We start from the raw sequence: 15,905 nt of genomic DNA, 5'->3' as shown, positions 1-15,905 counted from the left end.
TAACAACATTATATGTTCTTTTCATCTAAACAATCTAATTTTAGGATGCAAGCTTGAGGAAATACGGAACCATGTCATTGTTTTCGGTGAGATAGAGAAACTTAACTAATACAGTACCTTGCAAAGACTGGTTCTCAATGTTACTGTTTTACTTTACATGCACAGAACAGGATTCCTTGAAAAATGTCACTACTGCCTCTCAAAAGTCGTTATCCTCACTGAAGAAGCTTTTGGAAGAGCGGATAGAGCACATTAATCCAGAAAGCATCAAGAATAAAAGTTTTCTAGATTAAATGTATTTATCACAGAAATGCAATTTTCCTTTAAGGACCAAGGAAAACAATGCCTGGCTAGTGTCCAGGACCTTACCAGGCATCACCCTGAGAATAAACCTCCGTTACCCTAGCACACTCAAAGATGAATTTCCCGGCAAGCTAAATCAAACCCAAGGGAAGTGTCAGTAAAGAGTCAAATTTATACCAAGCAAATGAACCTTCACATAATCCCACTCCCTTCTCTATCACCCTGATCTGCTCCCTTTGCCCACCCCTCCTGCCCCCCTGCACCTATGTATATATCTGTAATTTTGTTTATTGTACTGATGTCTGTTTCCCCCCACCCCTCCAGGACTGTGAGCTCGTTGTGGGCAGGGACTGTCACTGTTTGGTGTTGTATTATACTATCCCAAGTGCTTAGTACAGTGTTTTGCACACGGTAAGCGCTAAATACGATTGAATGAATGATCTTTGAAAACCACTTCATGGGAGAAGAATGTTAAAAGTAAACTTGATTCTCTCCTCCTAACCCATTTACAAATTATAAATTCAAACAAATCTTTCCAATACATATTTATTTTCCAACTCAAAGATTTCTATTCAACTGTTTGAGGGCACAAAATTTGTCTACTGACTCTGTTACATTGCAGTCTTCCAAGGGTTTTGTACTGTGCTCTGCACACATAAGATCTCAATAAATACGTCTGACTGATCCACCATATTTCTATTATCAACACCTCCAAGTTATTAACTCAAGTAACGAGGAGAGCTTAAAAATTATTCCTTGCTCCCAAAAAACAGTATAAAATATGCTGCAGGCTTTCAAGTTTCAAAATAATTGTTTTAAGCCACAAAGTATGGACAGGTTTGGAACTTCTCTTTCACTGGAATTATGAAAAAAAATAAGAATTATTGAAAGGAAAAATGTGCACTGAAAACCAGATACACACTTCTTAAAAACAGACTTCACTCAAGTCCTGAGTTTGCCTGGCCCAACTCTAGTAATTGTTTCTATTTGATTTTTTGTTAATCACAAAAAATGAGGTGGTCATTTCACATAGTAATTGTTCTATTTATGAGCTGGCAGGCCTCGTGACGGTAAAAAAATCCTATGCAATGCAATGTATCAAAATTGCCCTTGGGTTTCGAGGCAGTGCTGTTAAAGGTGAGATTGTCACAAATGAGAATCAATCATTTAAAGGTATGCACTGATCACTTACCGTATACTAGCACTGTACCATGTGCTTGAGCACTGTACCAACCACTTGCACCCTGTGCCCTTGAAGTACAAAAGAACATCTCTGACCCCTCAATAGCAGGTGAAAGACACTACTGACCCCTGACCCATTCCTTCTGAATGATACTACGAGTAACTTAGTGAGTGTGGGGGCTTTCTCCACTTTCTTGCAAAAATCAAGGTAAAACTTTATAAAAATGGGATTGCTACGGTAGAGTTAAAAGAGAAAGGGAAAGTTCACAGTGGCCTAGTGGAAAGAGCATGGTCCTGGAAGTCAGAGGATCTGGGTTCTAATCCTGATCTGCCACTTGTCTGCTGTGTGACCTTGGGCACATCACTTCACTTCTCTGTGCCTCCGTTCCCTCATCTGCAAAATGGGGATTCAATACCTTCTCTCTCTCCTATATATTCTGTGAGCTGTATGTGGGACCTGATCATCTCTTATCTGCCCCAGTACTTAGTACAGCGCTTGGCATACTGTAAGCTCTTAACAAATACCACAATTATTTTTATTATTACGAGCCCTTTACAGGGATAATGGGTTAGCGACCATTCACAGCAAGATAACCTCATAGGAATATATAAAGTAATTGTCCCTGAAGAGCACTGGGTAATCAGTCTTAGGAGAAATGTTAAAGATCAGTAAGGTCAAGAAAACTAATGAGGAAGAAACCTGAGTAATAATAATGATGATGGTATTTGGTAAGTGCTTACATGTGCCAAGAACTGTTCTAAGCACTGGGGTAGATACAAGATGATCAGGTTTTCCCACTTGGGGCTCATAGTCTTTGTGTCTCAGTTACCTCATCTGTAAATGGGGATTAAGACTGTGAGCCCCAAGTGAAGCTGACTGTGAACCCCAGAGAAGTTAAGTGACTTGCCCAAAGTCACACAGCTGACAAGTGGCGGAGTCAGGATTAGAACCCCTGACGTCTGGCTCCCAAGCCCGTGTTCTTCCCACTAAGCCATGCTGCACTAAAAGCAAACCCCCATTAATGGAATATAATAATTGGTAAGTCAGAATTTAGTATGCTCAATCATGACCTGAAGAATTGGATGATATAATTTTCCAGATCACTGAAACAGCGGCTGCTATTTCTCTGCACTTTGTAGTTACACAGTTGAGAAATCTTGAACTCAAATGGTGCAATTAAGGAATCAAAATCCTCAAGAAAGCAATGCTTCAAAAGACTAATCAGAATCCTTCAATATCTAAGAGAATCCTTAATGGATCACACTTGGGCTAAATACATGCTTTCATTATTTTCTTCTTCTGCTCCTCTCGAGATAGTAAGAAATCACCTTTAACATACAATGCTGAAGAATGCCACTATGCTGAAGAATGCCACTTTGGGGCAGAATGTTATTCATGGTTTCCCGTTGAAAGGATCCCACAAATCCTGTCCATTTCTCCCTGACTCTCAAGTTTGGCCCCCTTACACATAAAAAGGGAAAGCTCTTTTTGACTTTTGCTTATTCCCTAAGTCAGTCATCCAATTCCAAGCCTTTAGCAACTCACAAGCAGAAGTGTAGCTTTTCACTTGAGTCCACACACACACACACACACACACACACAAAAAAAAAAACCCACATCTATTCAAATAAATACTAATCTATCCTTCTCTTAGGACTAAAACAGGATCATCATTCCTTACTGTAAATATGGAACAAATCACCCACCAGGGTGACGCTATTTGCCACTCTGGATGGAAAAGTCTACCATGATAATGAACTGACGAGGCCTTAAATTTGTCCTCCAAGTTGACTCATTTTTGTCACTCACAAATATCTGGAGTGTTGGCCATGAGTCAAAAAATTGGAGAAATATTCATGTGATGGTGGTGACTGGTTCTTCAGCATATGATAAGCAAATTTGAGCAGTGAGAGGTCTAGGTATAGATAAATGGAAAGAAACCAGGCCTGGGAGTCAAAGGACCTGGGTTCTAAACCCAGCTCTGCTATTTACCTGTTGTGTGACCTTGAAGAGGTCACTTGACTTCTCTATGCCTCAGTTACCTAATTTGCTAAATGGGGGTTTAATTCCTGTTCTCCCTTTTCCTTAGCCTGTGATCCAGGTGTGGGACCTGATGATCTTGGACCTATCCCAGCACTTAATATACTGCTTGGCACGTAGTAAGTGCTTAGAAAACACCACAGTTATGAAGGCAGGGACTTCATTAGCTATCTGCAGCACTCCCCTGAATGGCTTTAAGGAATTTGATCAGGTAAACCACATGCAGGGAGAATGGTCCAAGTTGGTCAGAGCAAATGAGAAAACTGGCACTGGATAATATTTTTTACTTTCAAAGATATGCATGATTCAGAAATACCTGAAACAATAAGCAATGGTTACATTATTTACAGTATTTTCTTTCTCTGTGAAGCCAGGGAGAATTCCAATAATGAGAGTTTCTTGGATTGGCTACATTTTCCTGCTTGCTGGAATTTGTTCAACCCCCAGGGGGACTAAGCAATATCCTTCCTTCTTACACTTTGGTTTTTCAAGGCTTATAAGGAAAGTGGGGGAGCACACTGCAGTGACAAAGTCTGTTACTTCCTCGTAATCTTCCCCTGAATATATTTTCTTCTCCTTTCCTGGAAACCTCATGCTAACAGCAGACTGATCTCTGTGTGGGCCACCCCAGGCTGGTACTGTTATCTTTACTGGGTACTGTATTTCTTATTTTCCCCAAACCCTGAGTACCTGACAAAATAATTTACACGAGACAGATTGATTTCTTGGGGGAGAGGAAACCGTATTACTCTAGGGGGAGTAGAACTGAATTTTCTTTCCTTGTATTTAAGTTCTTCTTTTACCTTATTTGCAGAAGGAGGAGAAGGAGAGGAAGATGAAGGTGGTGACTGGCTGAGGCTTTCCATGTAGCCAGTCTGAGTTATAGGTGCCAGAGTATCCACCTTAAAATAAAAAGTGCTCAGTAAATGACAAACCGAGCACAACACACCTTGGAGCAGGAGAGCACAGTTTCATTTTAGGGTGAGGAAAGCCCACTCTGGCATGGCACATGCGGCAAGATCACAAAACAAGCAAAGCAAACAAAAGCTCAACAGGTTGTTCCTACTACTTGCTCAACTTCATTAGCCCCATATGACAAACTAAGATTGTGGAAATCTAAAAGAGTTAGAGATGTAGTTTTAGGAGATGGAAAGATATGAACAAAGATGCATGGAAGTAATATAGCTACTGAAATACTCTAGGGAAAAAAGCAATAAAGCTCGAGAATCTGATTTTGCTTCAGTGACAGTGCTGTTCCAACAGTGATGTATTTTCATATCCAGAGGTGTGAAAATTGCCACATATTTAACATGAGTAGATCATACACAGATAATGATGCTAGTGAATTTCTCTGAAAAATAAAACATTATTGTAAATTGAAATAAGAAAATGGAAAAAATAAATAGGCACAAAGCCACCGCAAGTAGTCAAGACCCAGAAATGAGATCTACAGGGCACACAGTCCATAATTCTTGAAAACAAGATCTGATCATCTGTATTTACTGAGGGCTTATAGTGTGCAGAGCACCAAACTAAGCAAGCGGCAGAGAATAATACAGCATAGTTAGTAGATGTGAACCCTGCCTAAAAAAAGCTTGCAATCTTTAGGAGGAGCCAAGCCAAGGGAAGGCACTGTAATGCAACTCATGAATAATTTTCAGTCTCAAATTTGTCCTTATCACTTTCTGTAAGTACTCTGCACTACTCAATACAGCAAACTGGGTTTAGGGAGTCTTCAACGTTCAGTGAAAGACAGAGATTGTTAGGTTGCAATGATCCTCTCATCCAATCTTCCCCTCTATGGAATGACAAATCCCCAAGTGTTTAAAAAGCAACTGAGAGAGTAAAATTTTTGATTGCTTCACCTTTAGAGATTTTCCATATGCTCACTCATCTTGTTTCTGTGTGGCTGGGGGAGGGGTTAGGGTTATGAGGAGGAGGGGTATTTCAGCAGAAATCTTTACACCACAATTTCTAAAAAGGCTTAAACACCCTGAATATGGTAAACGTAGTGTGCTTTTCTGCTCTGAAATAAGATAAAAGACCTTACAGGCACAGTTCCTGAGAAATGTCTCTTTTTAATAGTCTATATTTACCTAGATTTTTTTCAAAGGAATCAGAATGTCTTGACCTAATTATCTGCACAACATCTCTATAATGAAGGAATAATAATTCCTGCCCTCTACCTATTTTACTGACAAGGAAACAGGCCCAGCAGATGAAGACCAGAACCAGGTTTCCTCATTTATAATGGTGATTTAAAAAAAATTTTAATGGTATTTATTAAGCGCTTACTATGTGCCAATCACTGTACTAAGTTCTGAGGTAGATCAAGCTAAACATACTGACATTCATTCATTCAATAGTATTAAGTGCTTAGTGTGTGCAAAGCACTGTACTAAGCACTTGAGAAAGTACAGTATAACAATCAAGAGTGACAGTCTCTGCCCACAATGAGCTCACAGTCTAGATGTAGGGGGAGGGGGGAGGAGACAGACATCAATATAAACAGACATCAATACAAATAAAACTACAGATATATACAGAAGTGTTGTGGGCTGGGGGGTAGGGGGGAAGAGCAAAGGGAACAAATCAGGGTGACAGCATGGAGTTGGATATGAAGAAAAATGGGGCCTCATCTGGGAAGGCCACTTGGAGGAGATGTGCTTTCAGTAAGGCTTTGAAGGGGGGTGGGGGGCGAGTAATTGTCTGGTAGATTTGAGGAGGGAGGGCATTCCAGGCCAGAGGTAGGATGTGGGCCAGGGGTCAGCAGCAGGACAGGCGAGATTGAGGCACAGGGAGAAGGTTAGCACCAAAGGAGTGCAATATGTGCGCTGGATTGTAAAAGGAGAGAAGCCAGGTGAGATAGGAGGGGGCAAGGCGATGGAGTGCTTTAAAGCCAATGGTGAGGAGTTTTTGCTTTGATACCGAGGTGTATAGGCAACCACTGGAAATTTTTTTTGGGGGGGTGACATGTCCTGAACGTTTCTGTAGAAAGATGATCCAGGCAGCGGAGTGAAGTATGGTCTGGAGTGGGAAGCGGCAGGAGATTGGGACATCAGTAGCTGATGCAGTACTCTAGGTGGATAGGATGAGTGATTGTATTAACGTTGTAGCAGTTCAGATGGAGAGGAAAGGGCGGATACTGATGCATCATAACCTCCGCCTTGCCTCCAAAGTTTTAATGTTCAAATTACTTTCTGGTAAATTATGCATACATTATTCATTTTCGTTATTTAGGAAAAATAGTATTTATTAAGGCAGTTAGCAAGTCAGTTTTGGAAAAAAAAGACGATTTCAAAATTAAGTTGGTTGCTAGATAATCTGGTCTTTTGTGAAAGTGGTCAGTTTGGTAAATGAATAACTTGTATATTACTTTTTTTAAAGTATGGGAGGAGTCAAACCTAGCTCTTGGAAGGAAAAGACAGGTAGACATGCTCTTGCCTGGGCATTATAAAATGAGATAACATTAGATTTATCAATGATTTTGGTAATTTAGGTACTGTAAGCGTATAATTACCCTCAATAAAATTGCTAATTTTCCAAAGTAAGGAAAATGAGGAATTTGTACAACATAAGTACTTGCTAACATTTTACAGTTGTTTTGTTAAATAAATCTGGATAGCATATCTTTCATAACAGAATTCTATGCTTTGGGAACCAGTGAAAAGCAATCTGCTTTCAGAGATCTGTGCGTGAACTTTTCATGGGTTTAAGACACATGCTGTAAAATGGGGTATATGTAATGGAAATGATGACTGGCTCTTAATCATAGCAGTAGTACTGATGAAAATTTTTCCTTTTCTTTTCAATATTTTCCAGTTCAACAGAGAATGATTTGAACATTTACCAGCTTTCATTTTGAAAGGTCCCTGAAAGCAACACAACTCAGAGATGGCAAAAGCTCTCAGACAAATAACCGGAGATGGAAAGTTGGTATTTAGGGGTCTATCAGTCCTCAGAATACGAAGGCTAAACCAAAAATAAAACTGATGTTCTTAAAAGACCTACAAGCAGCTGGACCCAACTGTACCTATTTCAAAATAAATTTACAAACAAGTGACTGAAGTTACTGAAGTATTCAAAAGGAACAAGTGTGGCTCAGTGAAAAGAGCCCAGGCTTGGGAATCAGAGGTTATGTATTCTAATCCCAACTCTGCCATTTGTCTGCTGTGTAACTTTGCGCAAGTCACTTAACTTCTCTGTGCCCCAGTTTCCTCATCTGGAAAATGGGGATTAAGACTGTGAGCCCCATGTGGGACAACCTGACTACCTCGTATTCCCCACGCCCAGTGTTTAGAACAGTGCTTGGCACATAGTAAGTGCTTAACAAATACCATTATTATCTGCTGTATGATCTTGGGCAAATCACTTCACTGGGCCTCAGTTACCTCCTCTGTTAAAACAGGAATTAAGACTGAGCTCCATGTGGTACATGGACTGTGTTCAACCTAATTATCTTGCACCTCCCCAAGCACTCTGTACAGTGCTTGGCACAGAGTAAGCTTAACAATTTTTTTTTAAAAAAGCAATCAGCTTGGCAGTTGGTAATACTCCCCAGAGGCACCCATGGTTTCTAATGGGACTGTTAGTTTTATGTAAGGAAGGTAAGATTTGCCACTCCAGGAAAGCAGGATTCAAAGAAGGACAGGGACCAAGGTCAAAACAACAAAACTGCATTGCTAAGGACAGCAAGAGCCACACACAAAGATGCCAGAGAACAATCAATGGGAGGGACATTTGTTGTGGGCTTACCTTTCAGGAGAGAATGCAGCCCAAAAGGGAATAAGATAACACAGAGAAGAGAGCTTGGCTAAAGTTGGAGAACTGGTGAACTTAGTTCTCCAGAGGACCTCCCACTGTCAGTCAGTCAACTGCTTTATTGAGTGCTTACTGTGTGCAGAGCACTGTACTAAGGGCAGGAGAAGCAATATGGCATTGTGGATAGAGCACAGGCCTGGGAGTCAGAAGGTCATGGGTTCTAAACCTCACTACCAGTTGTCTGTTGTGTGACCTGGGGCAAGTCACTTCATTTCTCCTCAGTTATCTCATTGGTAAAATAGGGAATGAGACTGTCAGTGTTCAAATTGATTTGGTTGCATCAACCCCAGTGCTTATTAGTACAGTGCCTGGCCCAAAGTAAACGCTTAATAACATTATCAGTGAGAGAGAAGAATATAACAATAAACAGACATTCCCTGCCCACAAGTCCTGCCAGAGGTTCAGGGGGAAAGGATTATTGAGGTTTCAGATGACAGTGGTAGGAAGTGGACAGTGAAAATCCTAAAAATGTTTCAAGTCAAGGAGGTTCACAAAGACTCAGGTTTTCCTTATCAAGGTTAATGAATAAAAGGAAAGCTGCATAAAAATGTCACTACATTTCTTTGTAGCTCCTTCCCTTTACTTATCTAAAGATTCTATTATTTCCTCTAGGGCAGGGATTACGCTTACTTAATCCTATTGTATTTTCCCAAACTCTCAGTATTGTTCTCTACACCAAGAAAATACTCAATAAATACTATAAAAACTACTGATTACTTACTCACAGAACATTTTCTTTTAAATGGTATTTCTTAGGTGCTTACTTTGTATCGGACATTGTACTTAGCACTGGTGTAGATACATGATAATCAGGTTGGACACAGTCCATGACCCACATGGGGCTCACAGGTATTGTACTAAGCATTGAGGTAGATACAAGATATCAGGTTGACCACAGTGTATATTCCATATGGGGTTCACATTCTTAATTCCTAATTCACAGATGAGCAACAGGCATAGAGAAATTAAGAGACTTGCCCAAGGGCACAGAGCAGACAAGTGGCTGAGCCGGAACTAGAACCCAGGTCCCCTGACTCCCAGGCTCAGGCTGATTCCACTAGGCTATGCTGCTTCTCATTTTGTCTTTTTTCCACTATAGAAAAAGCCTGGAAAATCTGGACTCAAGGGCAAATAATCCTTGTCTCCAGGAGCCACTTTATCAACACATGTACCACTTGAACAACACTAATAGCTTTTATAACTTCAAAAAATTTGTATTTTGAAGATGATAAATGGGGCAGCAGTATCTATTAGATTTTGTGATTAGAAACCTAACTACTGAACAGCGTAAGGGAAAGAGACCTGGGTTAAAGTCCTGTTTCTTCCACTACCTCCTGGTGTGACTTACCTAAATCAATTTATCTGTAACTCAGTGTACCCATTTTTGAAATGCAGATAACAATATTATTAATGTTTCTACTTTCCAGGGATGTTGTGGAAAATAAACCAAAATAATAGGAAGAGAGTCCTTTGCTTCTTAGGAGGGGAGACAGAGAAATTTTTAGATCAGGATTTAATCATCTCCTCCATCTTATTTAACATCAAATAGGAGACTAGGAATAGCGGAAAAGCAGCATCAATTAATCTTTGGTACTTGAGCCCTTACTGTGTGCAGAGCACTGTTCTAAGCACTTGGAAAAGTACAGTATAACAGAGTTGGAAGACAAGTCCCCGTCTAAAGATTCTATAGTCATATTTCTTTGGAATAGTCTAATTGTGAGCCTCTCTAAAAAAAAGGCAGGATAGATGTCTCTAGGTTCATCAGAGCCTTTTAAGTCTAAAATATAAGGGAAAGAGAAGAAATCCTATTCATCTAAATTCTTTATAGTCTACATTAGTATACTATATACTATACAATATTGGCTGTATTGATTGACTACAATGAAGAATTCTTCATGTATCTTGTGTGCCAATGCCTTAGAAAAATTAATAAAGGGAATTTAAAGGATGAGAAGATCATAAAAGAAACAACTTAAGTCAGTAAGGAATGGCAGAATTCTCAATTCAGCACAGAGAACTCTATAGAGAAGAGTGAGCATCTATCTACAGATTGTGAGTTCTGTGGGACAGAGACTGTGTCTGATCAGATTATTTTGTATCTACCCCAGTGCTCAGCACAATGCTTGGCACACAGTAAGCACATAAAAACCACGATAATCATTAAGACTGTAAGCTTGTCCTGTAGAGTTTAACCTCATAGTGGGTAGTGAATGTGCTTGTTATATTGTTGTGTGGTACCCTCCCAAGCACTGAGTACAGTGCTCTGCACAAAGTATGTGCTCAATAGGTATGTTTGATTGATTATTAATGGATCTGGACTTCAAAGACTGGTTGTTGCCTATTGCCAACATTCCTGAAAAGAAAAAAAAACACTGATTTATTTCCTAAAAGAAAGGCACTCTAAGGAGGCAAATTCTCAGGCCTGAAAGTTCTCTGTAAAAATCAATAGCCCCTTAAGCCGGAGGCAATCATTCAATTAACAATAATGTGAAAAGCCCCATAATGCTAGTAGAGGCTGATGTGACTATCCTTTCACTTGCTTATCATCAACACATACTGCAAGCTTCAGTTGCCTTGCTGTACCTGGTGGATCTGAATATACTCAAGTGGGAGTCATATTCCCTCAAATAGTGGTGGAGGGCCAGGGTCCAACAACTTCCATTGCAAGTACCTCTGTGGGTGTTACAGGCATGGGAGGAATACGTGGGAAGTAAATGGGAAAATGGAACTTGTCTGCTCTGTGACCTTGGGCCACTCACTTCTCTGTGCCTCAGTTACCTCATCTGCAAAACGGGGATAAGATTGTGAGCCCCACCACGTGGGACACGGACTGTGTTCAACTTGATTTGCTTCTATCTATCCCAGCACTTAGTACAATGCCTGGCACATTATTATTATTATCATTAAGTGCCGTCGAGTTGTTTCCGATTCATAGCGACTCCGTGGATATACTTGCTCCAGAATGTCTTGATCTCAGCCATAATCCACAACCTAACGGCTCTTCCATTATCATTGTTATGGTCTCTATTCATCTAGCTGCTGGTCTGCCTCTTCCACGTTTACCCTGGACTTTCCTAGCATTACTGACTTCTCCAGAGAATTATTAGACAATCTCCTGATTATGTGTCCAAAATATGCTAAACTAATAATCGAGTTATTTGGGCTTCCAAAGACCACTTTGGTTTAATTTGCTCTAAAATCCATTTAAGCACTTTAACTAATACCTTAAAAAGAAGAGTAAAGTGACTTGTCCACAGTCAAACGGGACACAAGTGGTAGAGCCACTTTCCACATGAAGCTAACAGTCTAAATAGGAGGGAAGAATGGGTGACGAATCCCCATTTTACTGAAGAGCAAAGTGAGGCAACAGAGAAATTAATTGACTTGCCCAAGGTCATCCAGCAGGCAAGCAGAAGAGCTGGATTAGAACACTTCTCAATTTATTTGTCATGAAACTCTAGGAAGGCAGGATGCATACTACTACAGTAATGGCTATTGACAACTACACTGAGGGAAATTTGGAAATAATACTGCAAGCCGTCAAAGAAAAACAAAACAAAAAACCCTCCACATTGTACTGGTTCTAAAAGATTACTTTTAGTTGTATAATCAAACTTTTCAAACAACCGTACTTATTGAGCACTTACTGTGTACAGAGCACTACCTTAAAATTCATCCACTACAGAACAACACACAACTTAAGGGCTTTTACAACTCTGCTGCCTATTACTTTATGTCTATCAAATATCAAGGACAACACAATGAGACTCTGCAAGGAAGCTAATTTAGACTTTTCATTCTTATCCACAGATGGTAGAAAAAGGTCTAAGTATGGTAGGTACTCTATTAATGAATATTTTATTATGAAATATTCATTCAACTATGATAGAAATCCAATCCTTTCTTAGACAATTAAAGACCTTTGTGAAAAGAGAAATTCCACTATGATCCTTCAAAGCTACAAGTAATTGTAGTTTCAGACATTCCAGATATTAAAACAGGCACGTTTCCTCACTCATGCTCTACCTTTCTTTTTTTGTAGTATTTGTTAAGTGCTTACTATGTTCCAGGCACTGTTCTAAGCACTGGGGTAGAAAAAAGATAATCAAGTTGGACAGTCACTCTCCCACCTATGGTTCACAGTCTAAGTTAGAGAGAGGAGGATTTAATCCCCATTTTACATATGAGAAAAGTGAGGTATAGAAGTTAGATGATTTGACCAAAGTCACAGAGTAGATGGGGGTAGAGTCAAGATTAGAACCCAAGTCCTCTCACCCTTGGCCCACGCTCTTTCAACTAGTGCAAGAGCAGCTGTCCTTTTAAAATTTTTTTTATTTGCTTGTTTGGTTTCTTTTCCAATGGTATTTGTTAAGCACTGTGTGCCAGGCACTATACGAAGTGCAGGGATAGATACATGGTAATCAGGCTAGAACAGTCCCTGTCCCACGAGGCCCACAGTTGCTCCACATCTCAAAGGTACACTAGGACTGAATCCTCTTCAATATGTTTGTGATTCAAAAAGTCAGAGTTTGCTTATGGGTTCAGTGAGTTTCCCGAGAGATGATCAGGAAATATAAAAGAACTTCCAAGGGCTGCTGATGGAATTTAGGGCTGACAGTTAATGAAAATCTAAGTGTTAAAGAAATTGAGCCTGCAGCTAGGGACACAACAAAAGCACTAGTGCATTGCAGTTTTCACTGGAAATGTATGTTTACATAGAACTTATCAGCTCTTCTGCCACTACAAACTCTTTGCTCCTCCCAAGTTAACCTTGTCATTATGCCCCAATCCCTACTCTTTAGCCTCCTGTTGAGGACTCTTTCTATTGCCTGGAACTCCCTCAATCATTTATTGAGCACTTACCTTGTGCAGAGCACTGTACTCAGTGATTGGGAGAGTACAACATAACAGACTTGCTATACATATCCCCTGCTCACAACCCTCCCAGACTTCAGTTCTCTCCATCTTCCAAGGCCTCCTGAAATCCCACTTCCTCCAGAAATAATTCCCTGATTCAAGCTGACAACCTAGCCAACTGTGACCTGAGCCCTTTCGCATGCCCAGCTGCTCACTGCATTTCTGTACAGATCAATTTATGGAACCTAACATCTGCAAACCTATTCTTTCTCCTATATATCTTTCCATATAATAATGGTAATTAATAATTACAGTATGCGCTAAGTGATTACTATGTGCCAAGCACTGTTCTAAGTAATGGGGAAGATACAAGGTAATCAGGTTGGACAAAGTCCCTGTCCCACATGAGGCTCACAAGGTAATCAGGTTGGACACAGTCCCTGCCCCACACAGGGCTCACAATATTAATCCCTATTTTACAGATGAGGTAACAGGCACAGATAAGTGAAGTGAGTCAGAGGGTCATGGGTGCTAATCCCAGCTTTGCCACTTTTCGGCTGTGAGACCTTGGGGAAGTGACTTGTCCAAGGTCATACAGTAGATAAGTGGTGGAGGACTGGGATTAGAACCCATGACCTTCTCATTCCTAGGCCCGAACTCTAACCATCCACTATAGCATGCAGCTTCTCTCTTTAGATTATAAACTCCTTGAGGGCAGGGAATGGGCCTTCTACTTCTCTTGTACATTACCAAGTAGGAACACAATAACTCATTTTGAATGCTCTCTCTTGCTGGCCTTTCTTTTTGAAGATGGTGCGACAAATTTAGAGGTTGAAAAGAGCTTCATTTCCATTCCATTTTTTTTATATTTAAGTGTTTACTATGTGCCAAGCACTATACTAAGTGCTAGGGTAGATATAAGATAATCAGGATGGACAGAGTAACTGAGACACAGAGACATTAAGTGACTTGCCCAAGTTCACAGAGCATATGAGTGGCAAAGCCAGGATGAAAACCCAGATCTTCTGACTCCCAAAGCCCATGCTCTTACTGTGTGCACGTAAATGATCATTTTGGCATTTTTTGAGATGTGGTATATGCAAGAAAATCATATCAGTCACTCTCCTGGCCCAGGGCTCCCAATTTAAGAGGAAGGAAGGGGGGGAGGGAGCACTCAATACTGTGCTCTGCACATAGTAAGCGCTCAATAAATACCACTGATTAAGGCTATCATCCCCATTTTGCAGCTGAGGAAACTAAGACACATAAACATTAAATGACTTGTCCAGGGTCTCAGAGCAGGCCAGGGGCACAGTTGGGACTAGAAGCTGAATCTTCTCCATCCCAGTCCCATGCTCTTTCCACACTGACTTCATGTTCAAGAAATCAAACGTATTTATTGAGTGCTTGGGAGAGTACAATACAACAGAGTTGGTAGATGTTTCCTGCTAACTTCAAGCTTACAATCTAGAGGGAAAGACAGGAATTACTGTAATTTATTACATGCATCATTTTAAGATACATACATAAATGCTATGGCATTGAAGGTGGGGTTAACAACAAATACCCAAAGGTCTCTTTACTGCTCAATCGCCTCCAATGGTTGCCCTTTTTTCTCTGTCACAAGCAAAAACTACTGACTTTGGCTTTAGTCAAAGAATCAGTCAATAGTATTTATCAAGAATTTATCAGTGTACTATGTGCTTGCGAAAGTACTATTCAATAGGAAGACATGATGCCTGCCCTCAAGGAGCTTACAACCTAGGGGAGGGGAGGTCAGACACTGAATGCCTCTTGTCTGCTGTAAGACCTTAGACAAATTAATTGCTCTGTGCTTCGGGTTCCTCCTCTGTAAAATGGAGGAGTGTAGTAACTGACTGTGAGCCCCATGCAGTATGGGGCCTGACCTGAAGATCTTGCCTCTACTCTAGTGCTCAGCACATGGCAAGCACTTAAATACCATGCTTATTATTACAAGTAGAGGGAAACAATAGAATTTAAAGTTATGCAGATATGTTACTAAAGGAGAGGGAAAGGGGATTGTGAGCAATCTAGTTCTTTTGTGACAAGAAAGTGGTGAAGAGAAGCCTTCTCCAACTCATCTCTCATCTCTCCACCCTGCTTGTCTTAATACTGCACTGCCTGTGCGCTTGAGTCCTTATCCCCTAAGCATTTAGTTTTCACTGCCAATCACCCACCACAACTTTTATATACCTACCTTTACACTTGGTTCTCTGTCACCCCTCCATTTACATTGTAGGGTTATTGAGGGCAGGGATCTGGTGCATGTACTCACAATGATTAATAAAGTGCTCTACACAGGGTAAGAGCTCAAAAAAATACCTTTGATAGGAAGGTAATATGGTGAAGAAAGATGAAATTAGGGAAGAACTCCTAGAAGAAATGTGATTTCAGTGGTCTGCCAAATGTAAACGGGGAGGCAATTCCAGGCAAAAGGCAAGTCCTAAACAAGAGTTGGCTTTGAGAGAAATGAGAATGAGACATGGTGAGCAGGTTGGCTTGAAATAAAGCAAAATGGGAAGCTGGAAGTATGAGAGGCATGAGGGGAAGGAGCACTGAGAGAGTTAAGTGTGTGTCTTGATGGCAAATGTAAGGAACTTGTCGGCTGTGTGACATTGGACAAGTAACAACTTCTCTGGGTCTCAACTACCTCATCTGTAAAATGGGGATTAAAACTGTG

At 40.5% G+C, this 15,905-nt stretch overlaps 1 protein-coding gene across 1 annotated transcript in view; it reads right to left on the bottom strand.

Annotated features, from left to right (window-relative positions):
- SNX9 (sorting nexin 9) overlaps positions 1-15,905 on the bottom strand; it is a 158,639-nt gene that overhangs the window by 64,836 nt on the left and 77,898 nt on the right. The window lies entirely within an intron of this gene.

This window comes from Ornithorhynchus anatinus, chromosome 2, assembly GCF_004115215.2.
Source record: "Ornithorhynchus anatinus isolate Pmale09 chromosome 2, mOrnAna1.pri.v4, whole genome shotgun sequence".
NCBI lineage: Eukaryota > Metazoa > Chordata > Mammalia > Monotremata > Ornithorhynchidae > Ornithorhynchus > Ornithorhynchus anatinus.
Note: the sequence above shows the minus strand (reverse complement) of the source record. Positions and strands in the feature narration are given on the sequence as shown.